The sequence below is a fragment of the Schistocerca serialis genome, chromosome 2 (assembly GCF_023864345.2).
Source record: "Schistocerca serialis cubense isolate TAMUIC-IGC-003099 chromosome 2, iqSchSeri2.2, whole genome shotgun sequence".
In the NCBI taxonomy this organism is placed as follows: domain Eukaryota; kingdom Metazoa; phylum Arthropoda; class Insecta; order Orthoptera; family Acrididae; genus Schistocerca; species Schistocerca serialis.
Genome location: NC_064639.1, coordinates 509,754,852 through 509,770,984, shown reverse-complemented (window position 1 = coordinate 509,770,984; position 16,133 = coordinate 509,754,852). Strand labels below are relative to the sequence as shown.

The 16,133-nt window shown below is 47.3% G+C and overlaps 9 non-coding genes across 9 annotated transcripts; all 9 read right to left on the bottom strand.

The window, feature by feature from the left end:
- Positions 1–547: 547 nt before the first annotated feature.
- On the bottom strand, positions 548–629 carry Trnas-gcu (transfer RNA serine (anticodon GCU)). Its single transcript has one exon. It is a non-coding gene; the product is annotated as a tRNA-Ser (tRNA).
- A 787-nt stretch (positions 630–1,416) lies between these two features.
- Positions 1,417–1,498, bottom strand: Trnas-gcu (transfer RNA serine (anticodon GCU)). The gene has a single exon. It is a non-coding gene; the product is annotated as a tRNA-Ser (tRNA).
- An 822-nt stretch (positions 1,499–2,320) lies between these two features.
- Positions 2,321–2,402, bottom strand: Trnas-gcu (transfer RNA serine (anticodon GCU)). The gene has a single exon. It is a non-coding gene; the product is annotated as a tRNA-Ser (tRNA).
- An 822-nt stretch (positions 2,403–3,224) lies between these two features.
- Trnas-gcu (transfer RNA serine (anticodon GCU)) lies at positions 3,225–3,306 on the bottom strand. The gene has a single exon. It is a non-coding gene; the product is annotated as a tRNA-Ser (tRNA).
- An 822-nt stretch (positions 3,307–4,128) lies between these two features.
- Trnas-gcu (transfer RNA serine (anticodon GCU)) lies at positions 4,129–4,210 on the bottom strand. The gene has a single exon. It is a non-coding gene; the product is annotated as a tRNA-Ser (tRNA).
- Positions 4,211–5,032: 822 nt separating this feature from the next.
- On the bottom strand, positions 5,033–5,114 carry Trnas-gcu (transfer RNA serine (anticodon GCU)). Its single transcript has one exon. It is a non-coding gene; the product is annotated as a tRNA-Ser (tRNA).
- An 822-nt stretch (positions 5,115–5,936) lies between these two features.
- Trnas-gcu (transfer RNA serine (anticodon GCU)) lies at positions 5,937–6,018 on the bottom strand. Its single transcript has one exon. It is a non-coding gene; the product is annotated as a tRNA-Ser (tRNA).
- Positions 6,019–6,805: 787 nt separating this feature from the next.
- Positions 6,806–6,887, bottom strand: Trnas-gcu (transfer RNA serine (anticodon GCU)). The gene has a single exon. It is a non-coding gene; the product is annotated as a tRNA-Ser (tRNA).
- Positions 6,888–14,069: 7,182 nt separating this feature from the next.
- On the bottom strand, positions 14,070–14,151 carry Trnas-gcu (transfer RNA serine (anticodon GCU)). Its single transcript has one exon. It is a non-coding gene; the product is annotated as a tRNA-Ser (tRNA).
- Between the last annotated feature and the right edge of the window lie 1,982 nt (positions 14,152–16,133).

Here is a 16,133-nt window from a genome sequence, read left to right as displayed (position 1 = left end):
GTATAACGACTACTGGAACGACGCGATTATCAGGATTCGCTACATTTATTTGTCACCTTCGATGACCTCATCGCTGATGTCGCTTTCAAGTTTCTTTCGAAGAGCAAACCACGTTCTTCGTAGCTGAATTGTGAGGCCAGAGGCTCCTGCTGTTGGCGATGGAGCCAGGCCCTATCAGATCGCTTCCGTGTATGGCGGCCGGACGGAAAGCAAACTGTCGAAAGGCGACAGTTGTGCTACAGTTGGGGGGATTTTAGGCTCGATACGTTAAAATGACTGCAAGAAGTAAGCACTTAAATATGAACGAGAACGCACCGTTCCCAAACACCACCATGGCGCCAAACTTCGATTCGTTTATAGAACTTGAGATGATGTTTGATTCGAAAGACCTACGGTATCGAATGTTGTGTCCTTCCAATTGGTAGGCGGTTTAGTTTCGTATTTCTTACAGATGCTATCTGCCACCTACACGTTCCATTGCTACTACTGAGTGGCGTTTCGCATGTACAAGGCGTGATCCGAAATGGGTGCTTAAGGTAAAATTCTTCGACGAGGATGGGATTCGAACCCACGCGTGCAGAGCACATTGGATTAGCAGTCCAACGCCTTAACCACTCGGCCACCTCGTCCGACGCATCGGAAACTGCGTCCCTCGCTAGTCCTTACGGAAAGAAGTCGTTTGTCGATTCGAAAACGCATCGTACTGTGGCTGGTGTTCACGCTGTAACGCCCTGCTGCAGTGCAGCTGACCAAGCTCCCACTCGTGAATCATTTAATGATGGCATCCGTCCACGTCGGTATCCGATCGGAGGAAAGTAATGGGCCCACTTACTTACTGCAGAAATAAGCACCGAATCGTCATGTAGCGTTGTCTAATGCAAATGAGAAATGTCCTGTGCATTAAGTATAACGACTACTGGAACGACGCGATTATCAGGATTCGCTACATTTATTTGTCACCTTCGATGACCTCATCGCTGATGTCGCTTTCAAGTTTCTTTCGAAGAGCAAACCACGTTCTTCGTAGCTGAATTGTGAGGCCAGAGGCTCCTGCTGTTGGCGATGGAGCCAGGCCCTATCAGATCGCTTCCGTGTATGGCGGCCGGACGGGTTGGGGGTATTATAGGCTCGATACGTTAAAATGACTGCAAGAAGTAAGCACTTAAATATGAACGAGAACGCACCGTTCCCAAACACCACCATGGTGCCAAACTTCGATTCGTTTATAGATCTTGAGATGATGTTTGATTCGAAAGACGTACGCTATCGAATGTTGTGTCCTTCCAATTGGTAGGCGGTTTAGTTTCGTATTTATTACAGATGCTATCTGCCACCTACACGTTCCATTGCTACTACTGAGTGGCGTTTCGCATGTACAAGGCGTGATCCGAAATGGGTGCTTAAGGTAAAATTCTTCGACGAGGATGGGATTCGAACCCACGCGTGCAGAGCACATTGGATTAGCAGTCCAACGCCTTAACCACTCGGCCACCTCGTCCGACGCATCGGAAACTGCGTCCCTCGCTAGTCCTTACGGAAAGAAGTCGTTTGTCGATTCGAAAACGCATCGTACTGTGGCTGGTGTTCACGCTGTAACGCCCTGCTGCAGTGCAGCTGACCAAGCTCCCACTCGTGAATCATTTAATGATGGCATCCGTCCACGTCGGTATCCGATCGGAGGAAAGTAATGGGCCCACTTACTTACTGCAGAAATAAGCACCGAATCGTCATGTAGCGTTGTCTAATGCAAATGAGAAATGTCCTGTGCATTAAGTATAACGACTACTGGAACGACGCGATTATCAGGATTCGCTACATTTATTTGTCACCTTCGATGACCTCATCGCTGATGTCGCTTTCAAGTTTCTTTCGAAGAGCAAACCACGTTCTTCGTAGCTGAATTGTGAGGCCAGAGGCTCCTGCTGTTGGCGATGGAGCCAGGCCCTATCAGATCGCTTCCGTGTATGGCGGCCGGACGGAAAGCAAACTGTCGAAAGGCGACAGTTGTGCTACAGTTGGGGGGATTTTAGGCTCGATACGTTAAAATGACTGCAAGAAGTAAGCACTTAAATATGAATGAGAACGCACCGTTCCCAAACACCACCATGGCGCCAAACTTCGATTCGTTTATAGATCTTGAGATGATGTTTGATTCGAAAGACGTACGGTATCGAATGTTGTGTCCTTCTAATTGGTAGGCGGTTTAGTTTCGTATTTCTTACAGATGCTATCTGCCACCTACACGTTCCATTGCTACTACTGAGTGGCGTTTCGCATGTACAAGGCGTGATCCGAAATGGGTGCTTAAGGTAAAATTCTTCGACGAGGATGGGATTCGAACCCACGCGTGCAGAGCACATTGGATTAGCAGTCCAACGCCTTAACCACTCGGCCACCTCGTCCGACGCATCGGAAACTGCGTCCCTCGCTAGTCCTTACGGAAAGAAGTCGTTTGTCGATTCGAAAACGCATCGTACTGTGGCTGGTGTTCACGCTGTAACGCCCTGCTGCAGTGCAGCTGACCAAGCTCCCACTCGTGAATCATTTAATGATGGCATCCGTCCACGTCGGTATCCGATCGGAGGAAAGTAATGGGCCCACTTACTTACTGCAGAAATAAGCACCGAATCGTCATGTAGCGTTGTCTAATGCAAATGAGAAATGTCCTGTGCATTAAGTATAACGACTACTGGAACGACGCGATTATCAGGATTCGCTACATTTATTTGTCACCTTCGATGACCTCATCGCTGATGTCGCTTTCAAGTTTCTTTCGAAGAGCAAACCACGTTCTTCGTAGCTGAATTGTGAGGCCAGAGGCTCCTGCTGTTGGCGATGGAGCCAGGCCCTATCAGATCGCTTCCGTGTATGGCGGCCGGACGGAAAGCAAACTGTCGAAAGGCGACAGTTGTGCTACAGTTGGGGGTATTATAGGCTCGATACGTTAAAATGACTGCAAGAAGTAAGCACTTAAATATGAACGAGAACGCACCGTTCCCAAACACCACCATGGTGCCAAACTTCGATTCGTTTATAGATCTTGAGATGATGTTTGATTCGAAAGACGTACGCTATCGAATGTTGTGTCCTTCCAATTGGTAGGCGGTTTAGTTTCGTATTTCTTACAGATGCTATCTGCCACCTACACGTTCCATTGCTACTACTGAGTGGCGTTTCGCATGTACAAGGCGTGATCCGAAATGGGTGCTTAAGGTAAAATTCTTCGACGAGGATGGGATTCGAACCCACGCGTGCAGAGCACATTGGATTAGCAGTCCAACGCCTTAACCACTCGGCCACCTCGTCCGACGCATCGGAAACTGCGTCCCTCGCTAGTCCTTACGGAAAGAAGTCGTTTGTCGATTCGAAAACGCATCGTACTGTGGCTGGTGTTCACGCTGTAACGCCCTGCTGCAGTGCAGCTGACCAAGCTCCCACTCGTGAATCATTTAATGATGGCATCCGTCCACGTCGGTATCCGATCGGAGGAAAGTAATGGGCCCACTTACTTACTGCAGAAATAAGCACCGAATCGTCATGTAGCGTTGTCTAATGCAAATGAGAAATGTCCTGTGCATTAAGTATAACGACTACTGGAACGACGCGATTATCAGGATTCGCTACATTTATTTGTCACCTTCGATGACCTCATCGCTGATGTCGCTTTCAAGTTTCTTTCGAAGAGCAAACCACGTTCTTCGTAGCTGAATTGTGAGGCCAGAGGCTCCTGCTGTTGGCGATGGAGCCAGGCCCTATCAGATCGCTTCCGTGTATGGCGGCCGGACGGAAAGCAAACTGTCGAAAGGCGACAGTTGTGCTACAGTTGGGGGGATTTTAGGCTCGATACGTTAAAATGACTGCAAGAAGTAAGCACTTAAATATGAATGAGAACGCACCGTTCCCAAACACCACCATGGCGCCAAACTTCGATTCGTTTATAGATCTTGAGATGATGTTTGATTCGAAAGACGTACGGTATCGAATGTTGTGTCCTTCTAATTGGTAGGCGGTTTAGTTTCGTATTTCTTACAGATGCTATCTGCCACCTACACGTTCCATTGCTACTACTGAGTGGCGTTTCGCATGTACAAGGCGTGATCCGAAATGGGTGCTTAAGGTAAAATTCTTCGACGAGGATGGGATTCGAACCCACGCGTGCAGAGCACATTGGATTAGCAGTCCAAAGCCTTAACCACTCGGCCACCTCGTCCGACGCATCGGAAACTGCGTCCCTCGCTAGTCCTTACGGAAAGAAGTCGTTTGTCGATTCGAAAACGCATCGTACTGTGGCTGGTGTTCACGCTGTAACGCCCTGCTGCAGTGCAGCTGACCAAGCTCCCACTCGTGAATCATTTAATGATGGCATCCGTCCACGTCGGTATCCGATCGGAGGAAAGTAATGGGCCCACTTACTTACTGCAGAAATAAGCACCGAATCGTCATGTAGCGTTGTCTAATGCAAATGAGAAATGTCCTGTGCATTAAGTATAACGACTACTGGAACGACGCGATTATCAGGATTCGCTACATTTATTTGTCACCTTCGATGACCTCATCGCTGATGTCGCTTTCAAGTTTCTTTCGAAGAGCAAACCACGTTCTTCGTAGCTGAATTGTGAGGCCAGAGGCTCCTGCTGTTGGCGATGGAGCCAGGCCCTATCAGATCGCTTCCGTGTATGGCGGCCGGACGGAAAGCAAACTGTCGAAAGGCGACAGTTGTGCTACAGTTGGGGGGATTTTAGGCTCGATACGTTAAAATGACTGCAAGAAGTAAGCACTTAAATATGAATGAGAACGCACCGTTCCCAAACACCACCATGGCGCCAAACTTCGATTCGTTTATAGATCTTGAGATGATGTTTGATTCGAAAGACGTACGGTATCGAATGTTGTGTCCTTCTAATTGGTAGGCGGTTTAGTTTCGTATTTCTTACAGATGCTATCTGCCACCTACACGTTCCATTGCTACTACTGAGTGGCGTTTCGCATGTACAAGGCGTGATCCGAAATGGGTGCTTAAGGTAAAATTCTTCGACGAGGATGGGATTCGAACCCACGCGTGCAGAGCACATTGGATTAGCAGTCCAACGCCTTAACCACTCGGCCACCTCGTCCGACGCATCGGAAACTGCGTCCCTCGCTAGTCCTTACGGAAAGAAGTCGTTTGTCGATTCGAAAACGCATCGTACTGTGGCTGGTGTTCACGCTGTAACGCCCTGCTGCAGTGCAGCTGACCAAGCTCCCACTCGTGAATCATTTAATGATGGCATCCGTCCACGTCGGTATCCGATCGGAGGAAAGTAATGGGCCCACTTACTTACTGCAGAAATAAGCACCGAATCGTCATGTAGCGTTGTCTAATGCAAATGAGAAATGTCCTGTGCATTAAGTATAACGACTACTGGAACGACGCGATTATCAGGATTCGCTACATTTATTTGTCACCTTCGATGACCTCATCGCTGATGTCGCTTTCAAGTTTCTTTCGAAGAGCAAACCACGTTCTTCGTAGCTGAATTGTGAGGCCAGAGGCTCCTGCTGTTGGCGATGGAGCCAGGCCCTATCAGATCGCTTCCGTGTATGGCGGCCGGACGGAAAGCAAACTGTCGAAAGGCGACAGTTGTGCTACAGTTGGGGGGATTTTAGGCTCGATACGTTAAAATGACTGCAAGAAGTAAGCACTTAAATATGAATGAGAACGCACCGTTCCCAAACACCACCATGGCGCCAAACTTCGATTCGTTTATAGATCTTGAGATGATGTTTGATTCGAAAGACGTACGGTATCGAATGTTGTGTCCTTCTAATTGGTAGGCGGTTTAGTTTCGTATTTCTTACAGATGCTATCTGCCACCTACACGTTCCATTGCTACTACTGAGTGGCGTTTCGCATGTACAAGGCGTGATCCGAAATGGGTGCTTAAGGTAAAATTCTTCGACGAGGATGGGATTCGAACCCACGCGTGCAGAGCACATTGGATTAGCAGTCCAACGCCTTAACCACTCGGCCACCTCGTCCGACGCATCGGAAACTGCGTCCCTCGCTAGTCCTTACGGAAAGAAGTCGTTTGTCGATTCGAAAACGCATCGTACTGTGGCTGGTGTTCACGCTGTAACGCCCTGCTGCAGTGCAGCTGACCAAGCTCCCACTCGTGAATCATTTAATGATGGCATCCGTCCACGTCGGTATCCGATCGGAGGAAAGTAATGGGCCCACTTACTTACTGCAGAAATAAGCACCGAATCGTCATGTAGCGTTGTCTAATGCAAATGAGAAATGTCCTGTGCATTAAGTATAACGACTACTGGAACGACGCGATTATCAGGATTCGCTACATTTATTTGTCACCTTCGATGACCTCATCGCTGATGTCGCTTTCAAGTTTCTTTCGAAGAGCAAACCACGTTCTTCGTAGCTGAATTGTGAGGCCAGAGGCTCCTGCTGTTGGCGATGGAGCCAGGCCCTATCAGATCGCTTCCGTGTATGGCGGCCGGACGGGTTGGGGGTATTATAGGCTCGATACGTTAAAATGACTGCAAGAAGTAAGCACTTAAATATGAACGAGAACGCACCGTTCCCAAACACCACCATGGTGCCAAACTTCGATTCGTTTATAGATCTTGAGATGATGTTTGATTCGAAAGACGTACGCTATCGAATGTTGTGTCCTTCCAATTGGTAGGCGGTTTAGTTTCGTATTTATTACAGATGCTATCTGCCACCTACACGTTCCATTGCTACTACTGAGTGGCGTTTCGCATGTACAAGGCGTGATCCGAAATGGGTGCTTAAGGTAAAATTCTTCGACGAGGATGGGATTCGAACCCACGCGTGCAGAGCACATTGGATTAGCAGTCCAACGCCTTAACCACTCGGCCACCTCGTCCGACGCATCGGAAACTGCGTCCCTCGCTAGTCCTTAGGGAAAGAAGTCGTTTGTCGATTCGAAAACGCATCGTACTGTGGCTGGTGTTCACGCTGTAACGCCCTGCTGCAGTGCAGCTGACCAAGCTCCCACTCGTGAATCATTTAATGATGGCATCCGTCCACGTCGGTATCCGATCGGAGGAAAGTAATGGGCCCACTTACTTACTGCAGAAATAAGCACCGAATCGTCATGTAGCGTTGTCTAATGCAAATGAGAAATGTCCTGTGCATTAAGTATAACGACTACTGGAACGACGCGATTATCAGGATTCGCTACATTTATTTGTCACCTTCGATGACCTCATCGCTGATGTCGCTTTCAAGTTTCTTTCGAAGAGCAAATCACGTTCTTCGTAGCTGAATTGTGAGGCCAGAGGCTCCTACTGTTGGCGATGGAGCCAGGCCCTATCAGATCGCTTCCGTGTATGGCGGCCGGACGGAAAGCAAACTTTCGAAAGGCGACAGTTGTGCTACAGTTGGGGGTATTATAGGCTCGATACGTTAAAATGACTGCAAGAAGTAAGCACTTAAATATGAATGAGAACGCACCGTTCCCAAACACCACCATGGTGCCAAACTTCGATTCGTTTATAGATCTTGAGATGATGTTTGATTCGAAAGACGTACGCTATCGAATGTTGTGTCCTTCCAATTGGTAGGCGGTTTAGTTTCGTATTTCTTACAGATGCTATCTGCCACCTACACGTTCCATTGCTACTACTGAGTGGCGTTTCGCATGTACAAGGCGTGATCCGAAATGGGTGCTTAAGGTAAAATTCTTCGACGAGGATGGGATTCGAACCCACGCGTGCAGAGCACATTGGATTAGCAGTCCAACGCCTTAACCACTTTTTTTTTTTTTTTTTTTTTTAATAAGAGCAATTCCATTGGCGTCGCATCAAAACTAATACCTGCCGAAGCCCGGGATCGAACCAGGGACCTTTAGATCTTCAGTCTAACGCTCTCCCAACTTTTTTTTTTTTTTTTTTTTTTTAATTGCCTGCAATTCAGTCTCAGCACATTATGAGAAAATGAATGCGTAATTATTATTCCTCTAACAAATATATCTATTGAAAAAAATATTAAGGAACATCCACAACACAGCCACTTCAAAAGAAGTACACTACTGAAATTAAAAGCCTAAAACATGACTATATAATGTAGACTGCTTACTGAAATAAAGATTAAAACACGAAAAACTTCAGTCCTGGCGTAGAGAAGAAACATACATAAAGGCGGCAAATCCAGAAACAGTATAAAAGAAAATGGCTCACACAGGTGACCTTAGCCAACACCCTCTCTTTCAAATGTCAGGCTAAGCATATTGGCAAAATCGTCTTGGAGGCCTGGCAATCGCAAGCGCTGCCAGTAAGCAGTAAGCATGTACTGCCGAAACGCTAGGTGTCCATCCTCTTCATGACAACTGTTGACAAAATGTACGAAATGGCCAATCAACCACATGACGGTATGGAGCTTCGTTCGCGGAAAAAAGGAAGAATCGGGCCGGACGATGATGTCAATAGTATAAGCGGCTTCAGCAGACCTAGTGACAAAAGCAAGTTGTTTCCTGAGCCAACGCCAATTAGCAAGGTGCCCACAGCAGGTGAATCGATGTTCAAGGGTATCCACGAGACCGCACCGAGTACAGGTGTCCGTGTCAGAAAGACCAATACGGTGCAGTCGTACATTGGTGGGAACCAAATTATTTATTACCCTATACCACGTGGACGCCACGGCCATAGAGTGGATCGGCAGACTAACATTCTTCCAGACGTTCCTCCAGGACACAGGTGGAGACGCCAGTTCTATTGGATTGGGACCGGCCAGCCCCTCCCAGCGGGCAATCAAGCCCTTGGTCGTTGGCACCGGTCGCCGCAAGAAAACGTCACCGAGGTAACTCACCGCAATGTAAAATTCCCGAATGTGTTTCAACTTAAAATTTAGGCGTCCGACATCGACAGGTGGAGCAAGGCTCGCCGGACGCACAACAGTAAAAAGCCTGGATGTAATTGAAGTCACTTCTTGCGTAACAATTAGAGTCGTTCGGCGGACGTACAAAGCAGACGCCTTGCGAGTAATGTCAGAGAGGCCCAAGCCTCCTGAGATACGCGGTTTCGTCATTACCTCGTAACGTAACTTAAATAGATGGCCCTTCCATATAAACCTGCTAGACAATTGGCGCAACCTTTTCGCCACCATCATGGGAAGTGGGAACAGCTGAGCAACATAATAAGCTTTACATAAAACGTAGGTGTCTAAAATTCTGACTTTGTGCAAAATGGTAGCAGAGCGCTGCTCATGGACCATCAGAGCCCCCTGTATCTTCTCGGTGACAGATTTCCAATTGAGAGCCGCCATTTTTAGAGGACACCGATCAATGATAATCCCCAAGGACGTATGGCGATCGACAAAAGTGGCCCAAGGGACGTCAGCATCGCGAAATCCTCGAATATCAAGGAACTTACATTTACCCTGATTGAGACGCGCTCCAGAGACACGACAGTATGCATCAACTGCCCCTTTTAACAACGGGATATCATCACGTTGACGGAGGAGAACAACGACATCATCCGCATATGCCTTAACAGAGAGCTTCCCACCAGAGAGGGACATACCCTGAAGCTTGAGAGCAATAGTCCGAAGCAGCGGTTCCAGGGACAATACGAATAAAGACATAGAGAGCGGACTACCCTGAGGCACTCCGCGGCGGATAGCAATGGGCGGCGTCAGCTGCCCATTGACTGACACCCGAGCTGTTATTCCCCTATACAAATTGCCAAGAACACCACGTGATGAAGCGTTAAAACCTATTGTACCTAAAACACGATCTAAAAACACATGACTGACGTGATCAAAAGCCTTATAAAAATCAAGGAAGGCAAAGGCACAATGTACGTTTGTAACCGCCGCAACCGAGACAACATCCCGATATTCGGCTACTGGTGTCAGAATAGATCTATCATGAAAACAACATTGATGTGCACCAATCACACCCCGAAGCAGAGAAGACAACCGGCTATTGAGCGCTCTAGCAGCTGTCTTATAGTCAAAATTCAGCAATGTGAGCGGACGAAGATTGGCAGCAGATAAACGACCAGAGGACTTTGGAATTAAAACAATTTTCCCTACTTTAAAATCGGCAGGCACATCCATCCCCCTGACAATCTCATTTAAAATCTGCGTAAAAATGCCACCCAAAAGAGGCCAAAAACGGAGATAAAATTCTTTAGGCAGGCCGTCTGGACCCGGCGATTTACTGGACGGAGAGCGAGCAATAAAATCGAAAACCTCATCTACCTGGAACTCCCGGAGAAATTCGCCGTTCGCGTCAGGCGCGATCGTCGCAGTTAGATCCCCAAGGACATCATCCGAAAGAGACTCACCAGAATCATCGGCAGAATAGAGACTAGCGTAATACTGATGGAGAGCACGAACCATTTCTTCTTGTGCAATAAGCTGCCGTCCATCATCCACCGTAAGAGAAGAGATGAAGGAGCGACGACGACGAGTCTGATGCCGTAGCAGGTGGTACAAGGATGTCAGTTCACCTTCAACAAGAGAGTGAGGTTTCGACTTAACTCGCAGACCATCCATCTGTCGTCGTTTAAGGCTCAAGAGCTTGGCCTTAATACGACGAACATCATGGATCCGCAGAGGAGAGGTACCCCCCGCGTCATATAGTTCACGCAGGACAGAGTAGTAAAATTCATACGTGTTCTTAAAATCACGCGCCCTTGCAGCACAGTAAAAAATCAAAGTCTGACGAATCTTGGGCTTGGCAAACGCAGTCCACCAAACCAGCAAGGAGGGGTATCGCGGGACAGAGCGAAGACATCGCTCCCACACGCCACTTATAACATCATCCATAGCACTGTCGGCAAGGTGGGAAACATTTAACATCCACTGGGAGCGATAAAGTTTTGCAGGTTGGTGACTAAGATTTACAGTTGCAGTAAAAGCACAATGGTCAGAAAAACTAGTAGGAATAACATCGACAGAAAGAATTTTATCACATAAAAAATCAGATAAATAGAATCTGTCGAGTCTACTGCATGAGGACGCGGTAAAAAACGTTTATTTCACCAGGGTTGGATATTTGTGTTCCCAAACATCACGCAGATGCATCGTACGAACTAAGTCATGTAAATCACGGCAATAATTAAAATTGGGGGACTGGTCTTCAGGGCGTAAAACACAATTAAAATCGCCTCCGAGCAGGAGACTCCGAGGACTCTGGCGCAAAAGATAAATAAGCTCTTCTTTATAAAAGCGCGATCGAGCCACAGTGTGACCCGAACCAGAGGGGGCATACAAAACAACGAGGCGGAGATCAAAAAGACGACAACCAATCCCACGGCCAGAGTCAAGGAATTCAATGTCAGTAATAGGAATGCCCTCTCGAAAGAAAAGAGCAGTTCCTGTTGAATATTCCGGCGCGACATTAAAAACAGTTTGAAATCCAGGTAGAGAGAGATCAGAAAACAACACTTCCTGCAAAAACACTACGTCCGCACAGGCGTCGTAAATAAACTGCCGCAAAGAGGCAATGCGAACGTCGGACTCAATACGGTTAACATTTAAGGTAAGAAAGGTGTATGCTTGAACCATAGAGAGAAAGCGAGAAAACAAATCACCTACACCGACGCACCAGCGTCACAGTCCATAGCAGGGGTGACGGAGGCTTCCGAGGGAGGGGGACTGCTACCCCGTTCCGCGGATCCCTTACGTTTCGGTTTTTTACGAACAGCATTAACGTTCGGCTGAACGCGTAACTTGCGTCGGCTGACGGGCAAGGAAGCTTCAGCCGCCGGTGACGTAGGAGGGTCAAGTTCTGTATCCGACACCACCCGCGCCGGTCCACATGCGGGATCCGGGGTCGCGGGGGAAACATCCGACAAAACGGAATGGTCAACACCTGCACTAGCTTCCGGCAAACATGGACTGCACGGAGGCGAAACGTGAGCAGGAAGGTCCGAGGCCGCAGAGTTGGAAGGAAGCGGAGCAGCTCCGCTGGCAGAGGTATGGGGCAGCGAAGCAGGAAGTTGTCGCGGCTCCACTTGTTGTGACATCGAAGTCGGTTCGGAAGACGGCGCCAACAGGCCCGACCGACGACCCGACTCGAGAGAAGCTGCGTCGGAGGCCGGAGGGGCGCCAGCAGCCGCCACCGGAACCGCTACCTCAGGAGGGCAGGGAGCAGCTACAGTACACAGTGGCTCGGAGGATGCCGGTCGCTCGGACTGGGGCATCTCAGGGAGATCCTCATCCGTACTATTTCCATCGTGTGGGCGACGCCTCTTATTATTCAAAAGTGGCACACCCACCTGAGGGACAGACGGAACAACATCAGATTTAGCACGCAAAGGAGGAAATTCTGTGTCAGGGATGCGCAAAACCTGTGGCGGGGCGCTACTACCACTGGACTGTGCTACACCAAGAGCAGAACCACCTGCAACGAGGTCAGAGACCGTTAACTTGCGACGCTGTTCGAGAGAATTTTTTAAAACAAAAACTCTCCGCGGACAGTCGGTACGCACGTGACCACTTTCATTGCACAAAAAACAGGTGCCAACCTGACCACTATATGTTACATGGACACGATATCCACCGATCTGCAGGTGAGATGGAATATTCTGCTTAACGTGCATTTCGACTGAACGAATACCACTGTAACATTGCAGGCGATGTTGGCTTGACCAGCGTTCAAGGCGAATGCTCTTTACATCACCATACTTCTGTAGACCCTCCTTAAGATAGACATTATCCACCTCCGGTGGAAGGTTGTAAACACGAACACTGGTGTACGTAATGGAAGCATTGGAAAGCAGCACGGTACTTACAGAATCATCCCGATGCCGGAAGAGAACTTGATGACCGTATTTAGAAAGAATTTTATCAACCTGAAGTGGGTCCATAAACTTAACAAAGAAAACATACAGTTCGGTATCAAAATAAGCAGTGTGCACCTGATCCGAATGAACACCAAAGGTATCTACCAACCAATCATGAATCTCAAGAGAACTAGGTTGCACATGGCGGGTTGACTTGTCAAAAGCAAAACTAACTGTAGCCTGACGAGGAATAACCTGGGACGACATTTTCAAAATATGCGGTCGAAACCGCTAAACAAAAAACACTGAAATAAGGACAGAAAGTAACACAAGGTACGAAACAACGACGGAGAAACACTCACAGAAGTTGCAACACAACACGTAAACAAAAACGATAGTCCACTATACGTAACGCTACGGCGGAGCGGAAGACTAGGCACGTCCACACTGCACGGCGTCTAAAGCGGAACTAACCACTCGGCCACCTCGTCCGACGCATCGGAAACTGCGTCCCTCGCTAGTCCTTACGGAAAGAAGTCGTTTGTCGATTCGAAAACGCATCGTACTGTGGCTGGTGTTCACGCTGTAACGCCCTGCTGCAGTGCAGCTGACCAAGCTCCCACTCGTGAATCATTTAATGATGGCATCCGTCCACGTCGGTATCCGATCGGAGGAAAGTAATGGGCCCACTTACTTACTGCAGAAATAAGCACCGAATCGTCATGTAGCGTTGTCTAATGCAAATGAGAAATGTCCTGTGCATCAAGTATAACGACTACTGGAACGACGCGATTATCAGGATTCGCTACATTTATTTGTCACCTTCGATGACCTCATCGCTGATGTCGCTTTCAAGTTTCTTTCGAAGAGCAAACCACGTTCTTCGTAGCTGAATTGTGAGGCCAGAGGCTCCTGCTGTTGGCGATGGAGCCAGGCCCTATCAGATCGCTTCCGTGTATGGCGGCCGGACGGAAAGCAAACTGTCGAAAGGCGACAGTTGTGCTACAGTTGGGGGGATTTTAGGCTCGATACGTTAAAATGACTGCAAGAAGTAAGCACTTAAATATGAATGAGAACGCACCGTTCCCAAACACCACCATGGCGCCAAACTTCGATTCGTTTATAGATCTTGAGATGATGTTTGATTCGAAAGACGTACGGTATCGAATGTTGTGTCCTTCTAATTGGTAGGCGGTTTAGTTTCGTATTTCTTACAGATGCTATCTGCCACCTACACGTTCCATTGCTACTACTGAGTGGCGTTTCGCATGTACAAGGCGTGATCCGAAATGGGTGCTTAAGGTAAAATTCTTCGACGAGGATGGGATTCGAACCCACGCGTGTAGAGCACATTGGATTAGCAGTCCAACGCCTTAACCACTCGGCCACCTCGTCCGACGCATCGGAAACTGCGTCCCTCGCTAGTCCTTACGGAAAGAAGTCGTTTGTCGATTCGAAAACGCATCGTACTGTGGCTGGTGTTCACGCTGTAACGCCCTGCTGCAGTGCAGCTGACCAAGCTCCCACTCGTGAATCATTTAATGATGGCATCCGTCCACGTCGGTATCCGATCGGAGGAAAGTAATGGGCCCACTTACTTACTGCAGAAATAAGCACCGAATCGTCATGTAGCGTTGTCTAATGCAAATGAGAAATGTCCTGTGCATTAAGTATAACGACTACTGGAACGACGCGATTATCAGGATTCGCTACATTTATTTGTCACCTTCGATGACCTCATCGCTGATGTCGCTTTCAAGTTTCTTTCGAAGAGCAAACCACGTTCTTCGTAGCTGAATTGTGAGGCCAGAGGCTCCTGCTGTTGGCGATGGAGCCAGGCCCTATCAGATCGCTTCCGTGTATGGCGGCCGGACGGAAAGCAAACTGTCGAAAGGCGACAGTTGGGGGTATTATAGGCTCGATACGTTAAAATGACTGCAAGAAGTAAGCACTTAAATATGAATGAGAACGCACCGTTCCCAAACACCACCATGGTGCCAAACTTCGATTCGTTTATAGATCTTGAGATGATGTTTGATTCGAAAGACGTACGCTATCGAATGTTGTGTCCTTCCAATTGGTAGGCGGTTTAGTTTCGTATTTCTTACAGATGCTATCTGCCACCTACACGTTCCATTGCTACTACTGAGTGGCGTTTCGCATGTACAAGGCGTGATCCGAAATGGGTGCTTAAGCTAAAATTCTTCGACGAGGATGGGATTTTTTTTTTTTATTTTGTTTCTTTTTTTTTTTTTTTTTACTTTTTTTTTTTATTTTTATTTTTTTTTATTTCTTTTTTTCGAGAAAATTGAAAGCTGACGCTTGGAATTCGCCCTTATCAAGAGGACAGGCGATATGAACGGCTGTGAGAGGTGAGGTGTAGCGAAGTACCATAACGACAGGCAAACTGCGAAGTTTTGTGCTCCTTCTTCTTAAACAAAAAAAAAAAAAAAAAAAAAAAGAGACGCAGTCGGTAGGACTTTTTTTTTTTTTTTTGTTTATATAATAAACACAGATGCAACCAGAGCAACAGGCAGGCAGAGGCAAAGAGGGCAGGGGTCGAATATCCCGAGGCCTGGCCATAATGTCTCCCCCAGGCCTGTCACCAAGTCGCCTCCCGAGTCAGTTGTAGGTACCTGGTTTTTTTTTTGTGATTTTCTTTTGGCTACTGAAAAAAAATTTTTTTTTTTTAATTTTTTTTTGTGGTTTTAAAATTTTGGTTTTGTTTTTAGTGTTTTTTGGTTGTTTATTAATTGCCGACTGGTATGATGAATAGTGTGGAACTTAACATTTGAGCCCGTTGGCTGGAGAAAAAAGGAAAGAAATATTTGGAGCCACAAAGGAAACGAAAACATCGCCCCAAAACTAAAGAAATTCAGCGCTTCCTGCTGGAAGAGGACGACAAGAAGTTCAGTGGGTGAAGAAAGGAAAACACGAAGAACTTAGAACCCCTCAACTCTTCCGGGACATGAATTTAAGAAACGAACCTGAGGAAAAAAAAATAAATAAATAAAAAATGAGCAAATTCTATTTCTCCATAATGGGGAAAAAATCGAAATGGCACATAATTTGGCAACGAAAAACAAAACACCTCTCTTGGAAAGGAGTGTGAAAGGAACGGAAGATTTTCAATGTGCCGTCTTCACGGAAAGGTGCGAGCAAAATAGGCACCATAGAATTTCAAAGCAAGCAATCTCAGTAGGAAGATGAAAGCGAAATGCCAAAAGAAAGAAAGAAAGACTAAGCCCTCGAAAGGGATTAAAATTCACGCTCGAAATAAAACGAAAGTGCGTTCCAACCTCAAAGAAAGGAAAAGGAAAGTTATGAAAACAATCAAAGAATAGGACGAAAGAAAAGTAATTCCTTATTCCATTATT